At 38.5% G+C, this 12,770-nt stretch overlaps 1 protein-coding gene across 2 annotated transcripts in view; it reads left to right on the top strand.

The window, feature by feature from the left end:
* Positions 1 to 12,770, top strand: part of glceb (glucuronic acid epimerase b) — a 57,977-nt gene that overhangs the window by 23,071 nt on the left and 22,136 nt on the right. For both annotated transcript variants that reach the window (XM_044354537.1, XM_044354544.1), the window contains exon 2: positions 2,534 to 2,648. The gene's annotated coding sequence lies outside the window, so the exon portion shown is untranslated. The remainder of the gene's footprint in view (positions 1 to 2,533; positions 2,649 to 12,770) is intronic.

Below are 12,770 nucleotides of genomic sequence, written 5' to 3'. Positions count from 1 at the left end.
GATGTAAATAATCACCTCGCTCATCAAACATTTGTCCTTTTCTGTGTGATGAGGCACCACCGTTGATTTTCCCTGAAGCATAATAAGCCAAATATTTTGTAAAAATGTAATAATTTCTTCAGATGTTAGCGCTCTTTGTTTCAGGTGAGGTGAGGGACCTCCACTATAAAACACTGTGGGGAAACTGTAATGTTTTATTGACACTTGTTTGTGTTTTCTGGGATGTTTGTACTGAAAACCACCAATAGTCACCACATCAATAGACACCAGTGTACCATCATGTTTTTTTTTTTCTTTTCATTTTGAGAGATTATCTTAAAAAATTGATTTTCTTTGTGTGCAGGCATTAGTGAAGAGAGATTCCTAATTGAGAAACCTAATGGTGCATCCACACTCGCACGCTCGGCTCTGTACTGTTTCAAAGTGCATAATGAAAAGCAGATAGTATTGCTTGTTTGATCCTTCGGTTTAACACGCAGTCATCTGTTTTTTCTGGATGTTTTTTAATGTTTTGAATCAATCACGTTACACCTAGCTCTTTCACGTGGATGTTCGTGCAGCGGCATGCGACTCAAACAAGACGATAGGCGATATCCAGATGTTCAGCGAGAGGAGATATCCAGAATGAAATGTTACTTGGGAAAAGGCTAGATGGTAATAGTGGTTGCAGGATAAGCTATAGGAAGAATGAGCAGCTCTAGGCTGAAGTTTACTCTCATTTTCTACTTCTCACCATCTGCCTGCAGCACACCTGCCTCAAAAAAAAAAAAAGTGTCAGTATGCTCATACTGTAGCCAGGGAATATTGATTAAGACTGCTGACATTTCTTCTTCCTTCATATGCCCTCTTTCAATTGAAGGCAGGTTAAACACACACACACACACACACATCCATCCTTTGTGGCATCAGAGCTTAATTATATCAGAAATATTTGGTCAAAATGTTCTTATATAGATCAGGTTGTAATTACTGGTTTTGAATATAAACTTGATTTCGGCATGAGTGAATCAAAAGCCCCTTTTTATACAGACTGTTCAAGGCGGGAATGTTGCGCCGTTATTCCGCCTCACCGTTCTGTATAAAACGTACAAACACAGAATGTTGTTCCGCCATTAAGCCGGCAGCGGAGGTAGTCGCATCGCTGAATCGGCCGATGCTGTTGAGTTACATAATGAGGCGATATTGTGGGATCTCTGTTCAAAACAGGCAAAAGCTTCATTCAGATGATCCCTAACTAGACTGCATTATATCGTAATATGTTCATTTTGTTTTGTCCATTTCACCTTGACTTACTCTCGGTCTTCTAGTTTCTCTTTGAGCACTGTGAAACTGCAGCGGTCCATGCCATTACTGAAGGGAGACTAGCTGGTTTAATTTCTACAACATCTAATTTAAGTGCTTTTTCAATAAGCACATTTCATAAAAAGATCAATATGCTCTCTCTGATGTGTCGGTTTAGCACCTTCTTTAGTTTAACAGCCTGTTTCAACAGGAGCTAGAAATATATTGGTGAAATTAATTGCAGAGTAAAGTATCCATGTCACTCTCTGCATTTGCACTGATAGATTGGTTGTACATTAATGACCCTGCTGTTGGAAAGCCCAATAAATTCATCATGGCTGCAATTACAAATATGTGTTTGTTTCCTTGTCTTAATTTATAGCGCATCAGTGTCAAAGTCTATGGAGTATTGATTTAAGGTTATAATTAGCCACGGTGAAAAAGAATTACAACATTTCATTTTGTTTTTCCTCTGAAAAGTTTGTGTTGAAAAGCTGGTTTGCATTCAGGAGGAATCAATCATAATTTACCTCTGGAAACATTTAGCCCGTTAAAAGGATTTCATGTGAAGAACGTAGAGCCTGTTTAGTCTAAGATGCTCTGAAGAATTCATTCTTCTTCATGTTGATCATATCTGTGACTATGGCTTTAAAACCTTTCCAGCCGTGTGAATACTTTCCATCACTGAGCTGAGCCTGTGATGGACCACCAGTCCAATGTGTCCAACTTTCAATGAATGTTTGATGAGATAGACCAAACCTGCTCTTTTTCACCCTCATTTGACCCTGAATAGCAATAAGCAGCTACTGGAGGTTGATGGATGGATAGTGAAAAAGTGGTTGAGTGACAAATGTATGTTGGTCGGAGGAGGCCACTGTAGTTGAGTTAGGTATAAAGAGTGACACGGTCCTTTAAGGGAGGTTTGAAACTTTTAATCTTCTTTATTTACAAATGATGAGACCGAAGTGAAGAAGTCAAGTTAAATGAAAGTTAAACGGACCGTATATATCACAGATTCATACCTTTCACAAAAGGAAAAGACGCTTACAAAGACTGTAACAGCATGAAAGAAAATGGGAAAACTGCAGTATCTATGAGTAAAATCTGTGTATGCTCATACTAAAACATGCAGTACCACTGTATATACTGTATCACATACCTATGAATACATGCTTCCACGCATCATATGTTTATGTACTTTCAACTGTGAGTCACTATAACGGACCTCCTCTTTCTCGTCTCCCGTGTATAGGTGCCGAAGAAGCAGCGAGTAGAAAGTACCAGAAGAACCACTAGTGGAAAGAGTTGGTGGTGAATGTCGGCAGGATGTCCAGCCAGTTGACCGTTTCTTTGTGAATGGATTAGAGGTCAGTATCAATATTAACAGCCCTCACTGTCATGATTCAGGGTAAGATACAGTGCCAGTAAGTGCACACAGATAAGCAGTTAGACTACAGATGTTAATATAATTATACATTTTATTTATACAGAGCTTTTAAAAGGCACTGAAAGATGCTTTACATAGTTAAATGAAATGGCAAAAAGAAGTTACACACAACAACAACAACAACAAAGCAGGAACAATTGTTAAAAGTAGAAAACAAATGCATTAAAAGACAAAAAAGTCTAATTTTCAAAGTAAAGGCTGAACATTAGTTGAAAGCAGCTTTAAAAAGGTGTAACATTGGCTGGTTTTCCTTAATGAAATGAAATAACATGCTATATGTGAAATTAAATGACATACTGCATGTAAGGTACAACCTCCTCTGCATGCTGATGTGTGCTCAGTTTCAGTACATGCATAAATGAAATCTTAAAATCTTCATGCTTCTATATCTACTGTGAATTGCTCAGTCTTGCTTGCATGATGAAACGATTAAGCATAGATAACACAAGCCTCTGTATGCTCTGCATTTCTCCTCTTGACATCACTGAATCATCTTTGATAGCATAAGGAAAGACGGAGCTCTTTGAACTAACTCTGGGTTCATTAGCTTGTGTAACACGGCTAATTGTGTGTCTACATAAAGAGAAAGTGCCGGACTTGTGACCCTGATACACACACACAACCGTACAGCACTATCATAATCTCTGGATAATGGCAAACTGTTCCATACTACGGCTGATATTTGGTCAGTCTGTTGTAAATATTTGTGTATTGTATTGAACTGGTCATTTACTTCATAGCAATATGAGATGCATAAGCCTCTATTTTGCAGAGCTGTATAATTTGGTTGACTATCATGATATAAAAACAATATAAAAATGGTGTTTAATTCAAAATTTAGTCATGTTTCATATGTACTTTAGCAGATCCCATGTGGACATTTGGCTATTCATGTAACTTGACTGATTGACAGTTGCTCAAATTTCTCTATTGGACTAATTGTACTTACCTGGAATAAGAGCTGCAACAATTAATTGATTAGTTGATCAAAAGTAAATGAATAAGTAACTAGTTTGATAATCAAATAATCATTTTCAAGTAAAAAAAAGCCAAATATTTGATGGTTCCAGGTTCCTAAATATAATAATTTGTTGCTTTTCTTGGTCTTACATTATAGTTAATTGAATATTCTTGAATTTCAGACTGTATGTGGGACAAAATAAAACATTTGAAGATGTCAGCTTGTGCTCTAGTGTATTGCAATTGGCATTTTTCAGTTTTCTTATGTTTTATAGACAAAACAAGATTAAACTATTATGAAAATAATCATTGGTTGCAGCCCTACCTGGAATTTTTTGGATGCTTAACACAATACACTGTTGTTTGGTTAATATTGATCTTACCCATACCCTACATGTAATCAAACAAGACTAAGAGTCTACAGACATGTTAGCAGCTCTGAGAGGCTGTACTTGAGTGAGCTAAATGCTCACATCAGCATTCTTACAGTCTCACAGTGATAATGCTAAGATGTTGACGCTTGGCAGGTATAATTTGTATCATCTTGGGCTGACGGGAATGTGATTAGTTTTGCACGTATTTGGTCATAAACCAAAGTATTGCGTAAACTGAAATGTAGTCATGATGATGTCGCCAAATTAATGTGTGTACTAAATTTCACTGCCGTCCATCCGATAGTGAGCGAATAGTCAGTGGACCACCAAAATTATTAGGATTCATCCTTTTGGCTGACATGAATGTCTGTGCCGAATGTCATGGCAATCCATCCCATAGTTGTCCAGACATTTCACTCTGAACCAGAAATGTCAACCTGCTTGTCCGGTGGGGCTTCGGGGAAATTCAGGGGATCGTCAAAGTCAGTAGGATTCATCGTCTATGCACCGTGGATATCTATACATAATTGCATTGCATTCGATCCAGTACTGTTGGAGATATTTTAGTCTGGACCGAAGCGGTGGACCAACTGACAGACCGTCACTGCCATCTATAGAGCCGTGGCTAAAATAATGATAAAATATTATTGTGTACATTTAAAGTAATGAGAAGATATTGGAGTCATTTTGTGGCTACTTCATTAAATACAAAGTATCTGTATTTAACAATTTTTCCAAAAATTTGCCAGTATGATTCTTTAATATTCATCTCATTCACATAACTGTTAGGATCCAAGTTCTATTAAAAACCTGCTATTGGTATTTGTTGCCATTTCCATTTCAACCTAACTGACAAGAGCTTTTACAACAAGAATATGGCCCCTGTGTTCTTGTTGCAATAATTGTTGCACCATTTGCACTTTAATCTCACCATTGCATGATTTGTTTCTTATCTCTTTGTGCATCTTTTGCCACACCTTATTTCTTATAACCACACTTGTTTTTATGTTGATGTAGCACAAGCAACAGATGCATCCTGCCTCTAAGAAGATAGTTAAGGGTCTTTTGCACTATAAAATGTGTTTGTATATTTTTCTCTTGTCTTCCCCCCTGTTTGATTAGGAGTTTGCTTAATCCCTCAGTAGGCCTCAGTTATAAGCTTTTTGGTAATGACCTGCTTAATCCTTCAACTAGAGATAAAATACACAGGCACATTAACTTCACAGCAGTTTACTCACTCCTCAGCCACCCCTAACAATATTTTATTATTGAGCTATGACTCTAGTTTACATGTTGGTCTGTTTTGTCGGTGTGGGTTTGTTAGCTGAGCATCTGTCTTTCTTTTAAGCAATGAAAGAAGAAAGATTGTCACATCTCTTATTTACAGGCCAGGTTTAACATTCAACATTCATATCTATTATGACTAGTTTTGTAACACAGGATTTGGTGACTGTTAAGACCCTGTTAGCAGCTTTATTTAAAAAAAAATAACGTAATGACTGTTTGAAAAGACATCAGTAACAGTGCTTTGTCTTGAAGAGTCCTCAGTACTGTCCCATGAATATGCAGACCTCCGTGCTCGCTGTGACTGCGGCTCTGCGGTGTCAGCTGCAGTCAATCAGTGAGAGAGAGCCGGCATGTTCAGTTGACCACACAACAGCCAGGCTGAAACTGGTCACTAATTACAGACTCCTCAGTGCATATGTGAAATTACCATAGTTAACTGGTTCTTGACACTAACTGTATCTTACCAACAAACTGGTCCAGCAAACCAGCTTATTTCTTTTACTTACAGCGTTGATTTATTGCCATATTATACAATCTCAGCTGATTAAATGTTTGTGCTGCTTTAAAAGTTCGGTTGTGTCTTGAAGGTGAAAGTAAAGGACTCACTGACTGATCTCGGATCACTTTGATGTTTGTGACAGAGACACGCACACACACACACCCACACACACACACCATCTCATCTCCACAGGAGCTAACATGCCTCACAGCTTCAGTATAAGCTGATAATTTACAGGCAATCTCAAACCCACAGACTGTAAAAAAAAAAAAAAAAAAAAAAAAAAAAAAAGAATAATCGTTGTAGCCACCGTGATGTCACCCATTGGTTTGTGGACTTCCACTTTGAAGCTTGAGTTTGGGATTTTGACCATCGCTATCTTGGATTTTGAGTGAAAAAAATGACCATATGTGGATGAGAGGTTGGAGCTAACCCTAAAACTAGCTACTAGCTTGGTTAGCATGGTGCATTTACAGTCTATGGTTAATGCTTATGCTAATGCTAAATTTTGGGTTTAAATCATTAAAACAAAATGTACTTACAGGAAAAACTGAACATCTGACTCCTTAGAGGGTCTTTTAGTACAACCAAACGCTGAAAAAGACTTTTTTTAAGCAACCACAATGTTACAATTAACTTTCATGAACTGAAAACACACTGAAATAGTGACGGCTACACCTATACTTTGTTGTCGTTGTAGTAGCGACTTGTCAATCACAACATAGCCACACCCTAAAGCATACCCTGCTTTATCACCAAATTTAAATTAAATGGTACCATAATTTACAAAATGAACACCATGCTGTATTGAAGAAGACTTGAAACTAGCGATTGAGACCATAAACACATTAGGAAAGTGTTTACTGAGGTAATAAATCATGTGAGAAGTGGAGTCATTTTCTCAATCCATACAATTGGAGCCAGTGGAGTTGCCCCCTGCTGGCCATTAGAGAAAATGCAGGTTTAAGGCACTCCTGCATTGGCTTCAGTTTTCAGACCAGGATCTAGCCGCTTGCTCAAACCCCTACCTTATTTCACCCATGGAGGAGAGCAGTGAAAATGTCAGGAGTTTAGTTAGGGCTATAACACCTGCACCTCATGCATACACAGGCTTCTGCTCCAATAGCTCCCCAAGGGTGGCTCAATAGCACTCAGCTTTTATTGCTGTGATGACTGCTTGTGATTTTTACGCCAGAGGACAGCAAGAGAAGAAAAACAACTCCATTGACCTATCCCTATGCTCAGCGCTGCACCCACTTTGACACGTTGTAAATGGTGTACAATACATTCTGCAATGGGGACGAGGACTAGAGGGAAGATAGTTTTAATTTAACAAGTTCACAGTGTTATTTTGCTGTTGGAGAAATTTGATTTCATGCACCTCTCAATCTGAGACTCCTCCAAAAAAACACCCAACACTCTCTCATCATTAACAAACTGATGTAGTTTTAGGCTCCTGCTACAATTTTCACAGCCTTGTTTCCGGGGATTTAGGGGATAAAGACGTCCAAATATTTGTTGTTATCTAGTTGTAATATCTAGTTGTTCTCTGTGTCAGGTGGAATTAATTCTAGTAGCCAGGGGATCACTTGCTGCATTTGATGAAGCAACTGCCAATGCATCCAGAGATCCCTCATATGTTACACTTCATCACAGCTTACAGGCAAATGTTGGCAATCAAAGTGTAAAGCCTTTGATGATCTGCAGAAGCAGCAAAAAAAAACCCTGTGTATTATTGAACGTGTGAGCACCCCGGGACCTCAGGGATTTGGGGCTGTGAAGTTGCTTGGCCTGTCAGTCTGCGGAGAAAGTGTTCACTCAAGCAGCTACAATGTTGAGCTGTCAGCAATATCATATAGGAGTTGTCAACCAGTTGTCATTAAGCTTTTACAGTGTCAGATTTAACTTAGCAGTCATATTTGGAATAATATAAGTGGACCATTGTATGGTTATCAGTGAATATAATGCTCATTTTCAACGCCCTTAAGAGTTTTTTTTTAATTTTTGTATAATGTTAAGTATACGTTTGTGTAATATTTTTCCAAATAGATGGATTAGTAAATCTTCTACATTACTTTGAAGTAAGCTTAAATTTACTTTTCCCCTTGCTTACAGTCTTTGTACTAAGCTATAACTATACACATCACTTATAAATGTGTGACAGGCTTGTAAATTAGTGATGGGAGGCAATATCTCAAACACTATAAAGTCATCTTAGCTGATTTAATGAGTTGTTGTGTTTTACAACATGTTATGCCTTGAATACAAGTCTGTGAGGCATTTGTTAATCATTGAGGTAAATTATGTGCTTATTGGGAAAAATAGTTCAATTTTATATACAGTAAGGTCCAAAAGCCTGAGACCACTTTCCCATTATGAGATATAGAGATCAAATAATCATATGGATCAAACTTTCTACTTGTTTTCTTGCTCATCTCAAGTGAGGAGAAAATTACTTTAATTACTTTAATTAAATGTGGAGGTGTGTTTCTCTGAAACAGTAAAACGCCTCCACATTTTATTTCAAGAGTGTCACAGAATAGTGACAAGCTGAAAAGTATAATAATTATCATCATCACCGCTATTTTCTTCAAAAAAAAAAAAGAAGTATTGGGCAGAGCACAGATGCTAGAGCTACAGTATAATAATCTTTATCATCAGGTGATGTGTTTCCCTACAAAAACTACTTTTGGTTGCAAAAACACAAAAAATTAAGAATAAAAAAAGACCAATCCTTCGTTAAATTCTCGCTCTGTCCTGCTTAGAGTCTATACTGCACAACCAGATTAGATCATTTGCTGTAGGTATTCACAAAGACTGATGCTATCATGTAAAAATCCTCAGTCTCAACAAGTCACTACCTGCTATTTCAGGCATTTTTCAATTTCCTGACATGGGACAGTGGGAGCATGTAAGCTGAAAAGCTGCTTTTGTTTTGCAGTATCCTTTTCCTTAATCTGTCAAGCATGGAAGACTTTTATCCTCCAACACGATTGTCTTTCACCTCCTGTCCAGTTGCATCTGTTTTTTTTTTTTTTTTTTGTTTTTTTTGTTTTTTTAAATATTTTATGGCTGTGTAGTTTTCCTTCCAGATCATAACAGTGTTATTACCAAAGGGACACTTCTGAGCTGATAACCAGCGGATTACATGAAAGTGCATTAATTTCTAATAAATAAATAAATCACTCATACGAACATTTTCTGATCTTCCACCTCTAAACTTAACGGTTAAAGATTAGCCAAAGATTGTGGTCGTTGGGAAGTTAACAAGAATAATGTCTTTATGGTAAAAAAAAAAAAGAATAAAGCTTACAGTTGAAGATGGGATGCAAACTGCAGTCTCTAGTGTTTAATTCATACATGTTGTACACCAAACTATCCACTGCGACCTACTTCTCTAACAGGTTTTATGGTGATACAACTCCACACTACTTCTGTATTTGCTACAGAGCGAGGACAGTCATTATTCACACAACTAAAGAGGTTCCTTATCAGGAAAATGTAAACATAGGTCATTAAAAGCTTTTGATTAAACAACCAGTGCTGTTGTTTTTCTGGTGAGAACAGACTCCTAATAGATGTAAGTGAATTTGGGTCAAACTACACCAAAGACAATGCAGCTACTGTCTGTGTAACCAGCTAAATGTGGTTTGTTTGCCTTGTAATTAAGTCATGCACAGCAGCAGATATGATTTACAAACATCTTAATTTGTGCAAACTCAAGCAGGAGAACACTGAAAGCAGTGTTGCACTGAATTCTTCAGTGACAACTTAGTTTACAGGACATAATGTAGAAACAAAATGTAAGTACTGCATATGAATGTGTAAAAGAAAGCAAAAAATAAATGAATTAGAAAGCTAGGGGAAGCATATTGGCTGAGCTACCTAAGGCTCATACAGCCTGCCTTTAGTGCTGCCCTTGAATCCTAATTACACATTTTCCCCCATAATTAGTCCTATTATTATGTGGAATATGAATTAAAGCCTCTGGAAATTTGGCTTGAAATAGTAAAAACGCAAGTATGATATCAAAGTTGAGTGTCTCATTAAGCAGCCACAATACATTGAGTGAAAATAAATGTTCATTCCTATTAGAAAACCTAGTTCAAAAAACATTTTGCTGTTTAGACCGTTTTTCAAGACTGTGCAGGCGTGGCGTTTCAATCCCTGTAGATACTTTCAAGTTGGTTTCAACCTCCTAGAGCTAATTTCAACCACGTAGTAAATGGGTAAAAGCTTATATGAGTGTCAGGGGTAGTTTAGAAATAGACAGTGTGTGATATCACCTGAATAATAACATTCATGATTTTTGATCCATAATCAAACCGCATCTTATAATTTGCTAGCCCGTGACATAAACTCCTCTTCCAGCATCGGGGTATAAAATTACGTCCAGGAAATGGGACATGACACAAGACGAATGGTCTCCTAGTCAGTGCTTGGCATTAGGATACTATCCATGCTGCAGTGCTTAAGCCCGTGTCTATCCACCTTGAGCCTGAGCTCAACACCGGCAACGAATCACTATAAAAAGAGCCAATTATTTATTGTCACTTCCCTGACAGGATCGGTCCTACTTATCTTTCTGGGTGCAGTCCTCAGGCCTTCCACCTCACATTTTCAGCATTGTCAGAGCTCCTGTAGGCCAAATCTTCCATCGCTTCACCAGACTGACATTTCTCTAAATATCCATGATAGTTTTTATGTGCGGCAATAATTTATCAGGCGGGTAGATACGCTAAGTTTTTTTTCCACCTCTGACTGGAAGACAAATGCAGAAAGTTTTTAACTGCAGCTTTTAAGAAAGAAAATACTCAAAATGTTCTTTCTCTCTTTTTTTGGGGCATGAAAATGAATTGTTGTGTTGTGGGGGAGAGGATGTTCTGTGCTTATTTGAGTGGACATTTCACATCTCAACCACTTTATTACATAAGCAGAACCTAAATTCAGGGTTGTGCTCCCAAGCCTTAATTTAGAGGGAGTCTATTTTTTATCTTCTTTTGCTTGAACTACCTCAACACTTGCTTGTTATAGCGCTCTGGAAGTCCACTTTCCTATTTATAAGAGTGTAACTTTGTTCAAGAGGCTGCTAGCACTATAATTTGACTCTGCGGAGATTACTATTGTCCAATTAATGCACATTAATTGCATTGACCTTTTAGTTGTGGCTAGTTTAAGCTGAGATATTGAAATGAACTTGGGGAGTAATGATTTTCCTCCGCTCCTTCCTCTGTCATCAGGCGACCTGGCTCTCTTTGCTGTAATAGTAAATTCTATGAGCAGTAAGCTGTAATTAGTGTGGAGGAGGCGACCTCAGAATGTGCATTGATTTCTTACTGGCTTGGTGAAAATGCCAGAGAAACACAGAGGACATGAAAATGCGGATCCCGATGGGTTGGTCCGGTAACAAGTCAGATTTGACATCTCCTTGCTTACTGCAAACAAGTCAAGTCACTTTAATAACAAATGTCATGCAAAAGTGCTGCGAAGTTTAGAATACGTTCCAATAAGTACAATGAGAATAGCAGAATTTATAAATTGCACAATGCAGAGAACACAGAGCACATAATATGATATAGACAGAAAATAAATGATCATACTGTCACAGTAACCTTTATGTAGACTCAAGAGCTAAAGTAAAAAAAAAAAAAGGGGTCTTAAGGACTGGATTTAAAATGTCAATATAAGACTTAATGGTGCGTGATCATGTAAACCAACTGAACTGGTTATTGGGCAGAGGATCTAAGGTCCCTGAAGCTGGAATAGACACGGAGCAGATCAGAGATGATGCAGATTCCTTATCTGAATTCTAGATTATAGATGTTTCAGACAGAGGATTTGCAATGGACTCGCAGGCTACCCCCAAACAAGTAGTAAACATAAAAGAAGTGAACCAAAGGGCAGATGAGGGTTGTTTGTTGACTAAGAATCAGATTTACTGCCAAGTAGGTTTGCACATACAAGGAATTTGCCTTAATGTTGTTGTGGTGCATAATAGTCAAAAACATATACAAAAATAAGTAATCCTAAATAATATAAAAGAGAGAAGATATAAAATATATTCTAAGTGAGAAGAGCTGCTATGAGTTTACATTTTAAATAATAAATAGAAGAGAATGAGATGAAATGTACAGAATATTGACCAGGAGTAAACAGTATATGCAGTGTGCAATTAATAATATCATAAGAGGCCGACTGCAGATTGGACGAAACCATTCTTGTAGCGTGAGGTTTTGGTCTTGACAGGCCTCAGCCTCTTGCCGGAGGGGAGTGTTTCAAAAAGTTTATGTCCATGGTGGGAGGGGTCGGCCAGTATCTTTCCTGCTTGCCTCAGTGTCCTGGAGGCATGCAGGTCCTTGAGGCACAGCAGATTGCAGCCGATCACCTTTTCAGCACAATGGATGATACCGACAGGAAGTCGCTGATCCATCTGCAGGTGGAGCTTGTCCTGCAGCAGAGCCAAAACTATGGTGTTAAAGGCGGAGCTGAAATCCACAGACAGGATCCTAGCGTAGGTTCCTGCAGAGTCCAGGTGGTGGAGGATGAAGTGGAGGGCCATGTTTACTGCATCGTCCACAGACCTGTTGGCTCTGTATGTGAACTTCAGGGGGTCCAGCAGTGGCATGTCTCCAGTAAGGTGTTAAAAATGTCTGTGAACATCGGAGACAGCTGATCAGCACAGTGCTTCAGGGTGGAGGGACAGTCTGGTCCAGCTGCACGGGTTCTGTCTCTTGAACGGCCTGTTAAGGTCCCTCTCCAGGATGGACAAAGTCGTCATTGTGGAAGGGGAGGAGGAGGAGGAGGAGGTGGTGTCCTCAGAAGTGGGCAGTTGTGGATGGCGTCATGGGGAGATGGCATCAGGACCGTCCCATTGTCTTTCACGTCGACAGTAGAACTCATTCAGGTTGTTGACCAGCCACAA

This window comes from Thunnus albacares, chromosome 1 (assembly GCF_914725855.1).
Source record: "Thunnus albacares chromosome 1, fThuAlb1.1, whole genome shotgun sequence".
Lineage (NCBI taxonomy): Eukaryota > Metazoa > Chordata > Actinopteri > Scombriformes > Scombridae > Thunnus > Thunnus albacares.
Note: the sequence above shows the minus strand (reverse complement) of the source record. Positions and strands in the feature narration are given on the sequence as shown.